Source organism: Chrysochloris asiatica, unplaced genomic scaffold (genome assembly GCF_000296735.1).
Source record: "Chrysochloris asiatica unplaced genomic scaffold, ChrAsi1.0 scaffold00405, whole genome shotgun sequence".
NCBI classification, from domain to species: Eukaryota; Metazoa; Chordata; class Mammalia; order Afrosoricida; family Chrysochloridae; genus Chrysochloris; species Chrysochloris asiatica.
This window is the reverse complement of record NW_006408923.1, coordinates 1,524,708-1,530,948: the sequence shown is the minus strand read 5'-3', so window position 1 is coordinate 1,530,948 and position 6,241 is coordinate 1,524,708.

Here is a 6,241-nt window from a genome sequence, read left to right as displayed (position 1 = left end):
CAGACCAGCCTGGAGTGGCTAAAAGAATAGAAGATACTTCTTGAAAGAAAGACCAGCAGGAAAAATCAAAAGCAATAACGGCAGTCTGATTGACAAGAAGAAGCAAGTTGTTTTCCCAGGAGCCATCAAGGCAAGTGGTTGGGTCCCCTCAGGGCAAACCCCTTTTCAAGACTGAGACTCAAATGTAATACATGAGCAGGCATGTGGGCTTTCTGCTGACCATGTTAGTCACTGATAATGGGAAGTGGGGGAAAACAGCAATGAAGTTGTGAGCTAAATCTTACCACATTCAATAGACTCCTGTCAACTTGGGTTGTTGACAGGGTTGGCCAGCAAGACCTGTGACTCCTGGTTTCAGAGAAAGAACATGGCCACAGAGAACTAGAGAGGAGAGTGAAGCATCCAGATGATATGAAGTGAGGCAAGATGCACAAGAATACCCATATTTTCAGATAGTACCCACTTGACTTGGTTTCAATGGCTGAATGATCAGAACTCGACTAGAAGAAGAAAGAAGAGGAAAAAATGAGTAATCTGCTACAATTTGATGAACTTGACCTATACTTATTGATATAGAGCTAAAAAAGAAGGAACAAATCTTTACAGTGAGGATCACTCCCACCCCCTTGGTTCACAGAGTTGACAGGGATGAGCAACTTACACATTGGCTACCCAAAATTGGGGGACTACAAATGCAAGAATTGACTGGCTTACAAGCTTTCAAGAGTGAGCCTAGTCCAGAGGATACAGGGGAAAGTAGAATCTCCACTGAGTGGTTTCCAATCTGTCTGGATGAGGCTGATGAAAGGAGATGGGGATAAGACTCTTGTGGTACAAGAGTGAATAATTGCTATCAGGACTGACTGTGAGTGTTGAAAATGTAAAGGTAGATGCTTTGTAACAAAAGGAGGGGAGTGGTTGATTTTGTAGTCCAGTAGTGGAGGTCTCTGGGACCATCAAGGAAGAAAAGCGGAGTGTGTGACACTGTCCAGAGAGGCAGTGATGCTAGATATGGAGGCAGAGATGCTGATGTGGAGAGATGGAGTGGCTGGACACTCTGGAATCAAGGAGAGAGAAGATCTGTGTGCGGGAGGGCAGGCTTGTGGGGTGTACCCTTTGGTTGTTTAATGATACATGGAGGGGATTGTAATCATTGCAATGAAAAGATATACGATAGGTTGAATGTAAAGCTAATGTTCTCCCATGTAAACTATCATTTAATTCACAATAAATTAAAAAAAAAAAAAAAAGTCTTACAGCAAAATGACACCAAGCATAGAAAATCTCACTTATTAATAAAAATAACAGGTCTTCTCTAGGAAAAAAACAACAACAAAACGAGACTTTTGAGCCCAGAATGATGTACAATTCTTCAGATGGGTATTTTAAAGACTAATTGACCTTGAAATTACTTTGCTTAAAAAAAAAAAAAAATAAGACTTCACTGAGTTTTTACTTTATCTGACAAAGCAAATTTAAACTCTGGAGATTGGAGAAGAGAAATAATTTTGACATTTAGGAATGATAAGGAGTAATAAAAGTGCTGAGCGCAAACATCCCTGTTTCTACAGAACCTCAGTTGAGTTTTTGTGTTGTGCTTTGCCCACCTACTAAATTTCTGCTCTTTCTTTCTTCAGTAATTACAAGAAATAAAGTCTACAAAAAAGCAGAAAATTGAGAGCACAGAAAAATAATGTTTGTTTTGGGATATTTAATATATTAAACTAATTACTAAAAGTGCTATCAGCTATAGAGATTATACGAGCACGGTACTGGTACTAAACCTACTAGGTATAGTTGAAAGAAGACAAGCAGATGAATATGAAAACCAATTCTTGAAAAATAAGTTGTGACATAAAGGATTGATATATCAAACAGACAGGAACCTGAGAAGACCTCTGAAATATGCTCCTCTTCCTATCTACCTGACCAAGTTGGAAGGTTTTGCTGTAGTGTGGTCAGACTTGTCTATAAGTCATAGTGGAACATCAGGAGCAAGCCTGCTGTTGAGAAATAGAAGTTAAGAATAGGTAAAAGGGGGCTCTGGGAAAAAATTCCAAGGGACAGGATCAGCTGATAAAATTCTTAATAGTTAAATTCATCTTTAAAAAGCTCTCCAAAAAGGCTTGGAAACATGAGTGCCAATTAGAAATAAGGCAGAGATCTAGTTGTGTGGCAAATATATACACTATGGAATTATTACAAAAGTTTAATAAAATGATCGGAAAGTCCAAGGCTCAAACTTAATCTATAAGCTATCCTTTTAACATCAGTCAAATCAATTCCAGTTAGCACATTCTGTGCAGAATAAAGATAAAAATAGAATGGAATGATTTATCAGGAGTGCTACAGAAATGAGAAATACAATGCTATTAAGGTTTTAATATTGGAGACTAGAGAGCTGTGGAGAGCAAGGATGAAAGTTAAAATTTTTAATAGGTGGAAGAATATTGTTTGCAAGAGGATATATTGTCTACAAAGGGAGTAATTTCAGATTTTTCCTCATCATGAATGTCAATACAAAGTAGCTCCAACAAAGCAAGAGGATTTATTAACACATACACTGGGAACTTCAAAGAGGCATACTGGTAAATACATGGCTAGATCCAGGCATTGGTATCATGTGATTAGAAATCCGTTACTTTTTCAATCTCTTCTTCCATCCCTGTTACCTTCATTCTCAGTGTTTTTTCCACCTTATGGTAATAAATATATTCATACCAGTAGATTGAATTGCCTTTCAATCTAGACATTTTGAAAAAGAATACCATTTCCAAAAGTTTAACAAAAGGTTCTGAAGGGACTCATGTTTATCTGGCTTGGGTCACATGCTAATCCCTAAACCAATTGCTAAGACTAGAGTATAAGGAATATGACTGGTGCCATATTTAGCAATACAGTGCATAACACAAAGAAACACTGTCTAGTCTTACATCATTCTGACAATCGTTTCTATATTTCAGCCTATTGTTGCAGCCACTGTGTAAATCCATTTCATTGGGGAGCATATTCATTTCACTGACCCTCTAATTTACTAAGCATGATTTTCTTTTCCAGAGATGGTCCCTTATGATAATATTCCCAAAGTTCATGAGACAAAGTCTCACCAGCCTCTCTTAGAAGGAACATTTTGACTGCACATTTTCCAAGACAGATTCTAGCAGTCCTTAGTGTATTCATTAATTCATTGTGCTTTGACAATATCATAATTCAAATGCAACAATTTTTCTTCAGTCATCCTTATTCATTATACAGCTTTTGCATGTATCTGAGTTGATTGAAAATACCATGGCTTGGATCAGCTATATCTTAGTCTTCAAAGTGATATCTTTTCTCTTTAACACCTTAAAGAGGTCTTATAAAGTAGATAATCTGATTAGTAGACCTGAGTAATGTTCTAATATCTGTGTATTCAAGGGTAAACAGGGGTTAATCATACTCAAACCTAAAGATGATTACTCATAAGAAATAGGTCAAATGAAAGAGACCTGTAATGCATGATGGGCTGTTGTTGTTAGGTGCTGATAAGTCAGTAGTGAATCATAGCAACCCTATGTACAACAGAAGAAAACACTTCTAAGTCCTGCGCCATCTTCACAATCATTGCTAACTCTCTATTTTTAACAAGCAAATTGTCTTTCTCCAGGTACTGATTTTCCTGAAAACTTGTCCAAAGTATGTGAGAGAAATATCAGCATCATCACTTCCAGGGAGCATTTGGGTTGTATGTCTATTGCAGATTTGGCTATTCTTCTGGCAGTTCATGGTATATTTAATATTCTTATCCGAGATTATAATTCAAAGACATCAGTTCTCTGGTTTTCATTATTTATTATCTAGCTTTCACATGTATATGAAGTGATTAAAAATATCAGATGCACTTTAGTCTTCAAAGTGACATCTTAGCTCTCAAACACTTTAAAGTGTCTTTTGAAGTATGTTTGGCCAGTTCAATACACCATTTTAATTTTTGGCTGCTGCTTCAATGGGCATTAATTGTGTTTCAAGGTAAAATGCTACACTTGACAACTTGAATAGTTTCTTCATTTATCATAATGTTACTTGTTGGTTCAATTTTGAGAATTTTGTTTTCATGACATTGAGGTGTAATACACATTGAAAGCTGTAATCTTTGATCTTCATCAGTAGCAATTTTCACAAAAAAAGGTTGTGTTATATTCATATCAAAGGTTGTTAATGAATCTTCTCCCAACCCTAATGCAGCATTCTTCATATAACCCAACTTCTTGATTTATTTATTCAGCATGCAGAATGAATAAGTATGGTGAAAGGATACATACCTGATGCACTCTTTCCTAATATTAAACCACACAGTATCTCCTTGTTCTGTTCTAACAACTGCATCTTGATGTACACACACACACACACACATACACACACACACACACACACACACATGTATATATATGTTCCACATAAGCACAATTTAGGGTTCTGGAATTCTTATTATTTACAATCTTATCCATAAGCTTTTAGGATATCACACTTAATACCTTTGCTCAGTCAATAAAATACATTTTCAGTCAAAATCCTTCTGACATCACAATGAATTCCTTTGTTGCACATCCCCTTCTGAATCCAGCTTGAATTTCTGGTAGCTCCTTGTGACTGTACTGCTATAACCATGTTTTTATTTTCTTTAGCAAAAAATTAGTTTTCTGTAATATTAAGGCAATCATTCAACAATTTCCACACTCTGTTGGCTCACTTCTCTTTAGAAATTGCTCAAATATGGATCTCTCAGTCACTGGGTAAAGTAACTCTCTTTCAAATTTTTGAGACACAAATGAGCACCTCCAGTTCTTCATCTGCTTGAAATCTCAATTGTTATTTCATAAATTCCTGAGTGCTTTTTAATTTTTTTTATATACCCAAAACTCCAAGATAGCTAAGACTTCTTCCTTGAAGCACCATTGGCTCATGAATATATGCTATCTCCTCAAATGGTGGAATGTCAACCAATTCCTATGATACAGTCACTCTGTACATTCTTTCCATTTCATTTAATGCTTGCAGTAACCTTTAATATTTTTTCCTATACGATCTTTCAATATTAAAACAAAAAGTTTGAAGTTTTTCTTCTACTTTTCAACTTAAGAAATGCCAAATATGTTCTTCCATTTTTGTTTTCCAACTCCATTATAATTCATTAGTGGAGCTGTAATAATTTAATGTCCTTAAAATATTTTAGCTTGTTTTCTAGAGTCACCCTTTGAAATCTATTCAGTTATTTTACTTAATAATTTCTTCCTTGTGCATTTGCTAATTGATACAAAGAGTAAGTTTCCAAGTCTCTTCTGATCTTCTGTCTTTTTAATTACATTTTGCTTTCTGTATATGTGATGTCCTTGATGTCATCTCACAACTCATATGGACTTTGGTCATTAGTGTTTATTGTATCAAATCTATTATTGAGATGATTTCCACATTTAGGTGCATAATGGGTAGATAAGGAATTATGATTCTACATATCCTACAAAGCTTCTGAAAGTGTATGCAGAGGGACAGCATCAACATATTGCTATTAAGTGTCTTCAAGTTGTCCCCAACTCATAGTGACCCTGTGCAAAACAGAATGAAACACTACCCAGTCCTGAACCATCTTCATAATTGTTGTTACACTTGAACCCGTTGATGCATCCATTAAGAGAATCCATCTCTTTGGGGAGCTTCTTTTTCACTTGCCCTACATGATGTCCTTATCCAGGGACTGGTCCTTCCAGATAACACATCAGAAGTATGAGAGACAAAGTCTCAACAATTTGGCTCCAAGGAGCATTCTGACTGTACTTTACCCAACACAGATTTGTTTGTTCATAAGGCAGTCCATTGTGGTTTTTTTGTTTTGTTTTGTTTTTTAATTTTCTTATCCAACACCATAACTCAAATTCATTAATTTTTCTACAGTCTTCCTTATTCATTTCTCAACTTTTAAGTGCATATCAGGCTACTGATAATACTATGGCTTGGGTCAGGCTTACCCTAGTCCTCAAACTGGCATCTTTGTTCTTGAACACTTTAAAAAGATGTCCTTTGAAGCAGATTTATGTAAGGCAATATATCACTTTTTTTTTTTTGACTGGTGCTTCTATGAGTATTTGTTTTGGAAGTCTCTGACAACTTTAATCTTTCTCCATGATGTTATTTACTGGTCCAGTTATGAAGATTTCTATTTTCTTTACACTGAGGTACAATCCATACTAAAAACAGTAGTTTTTGA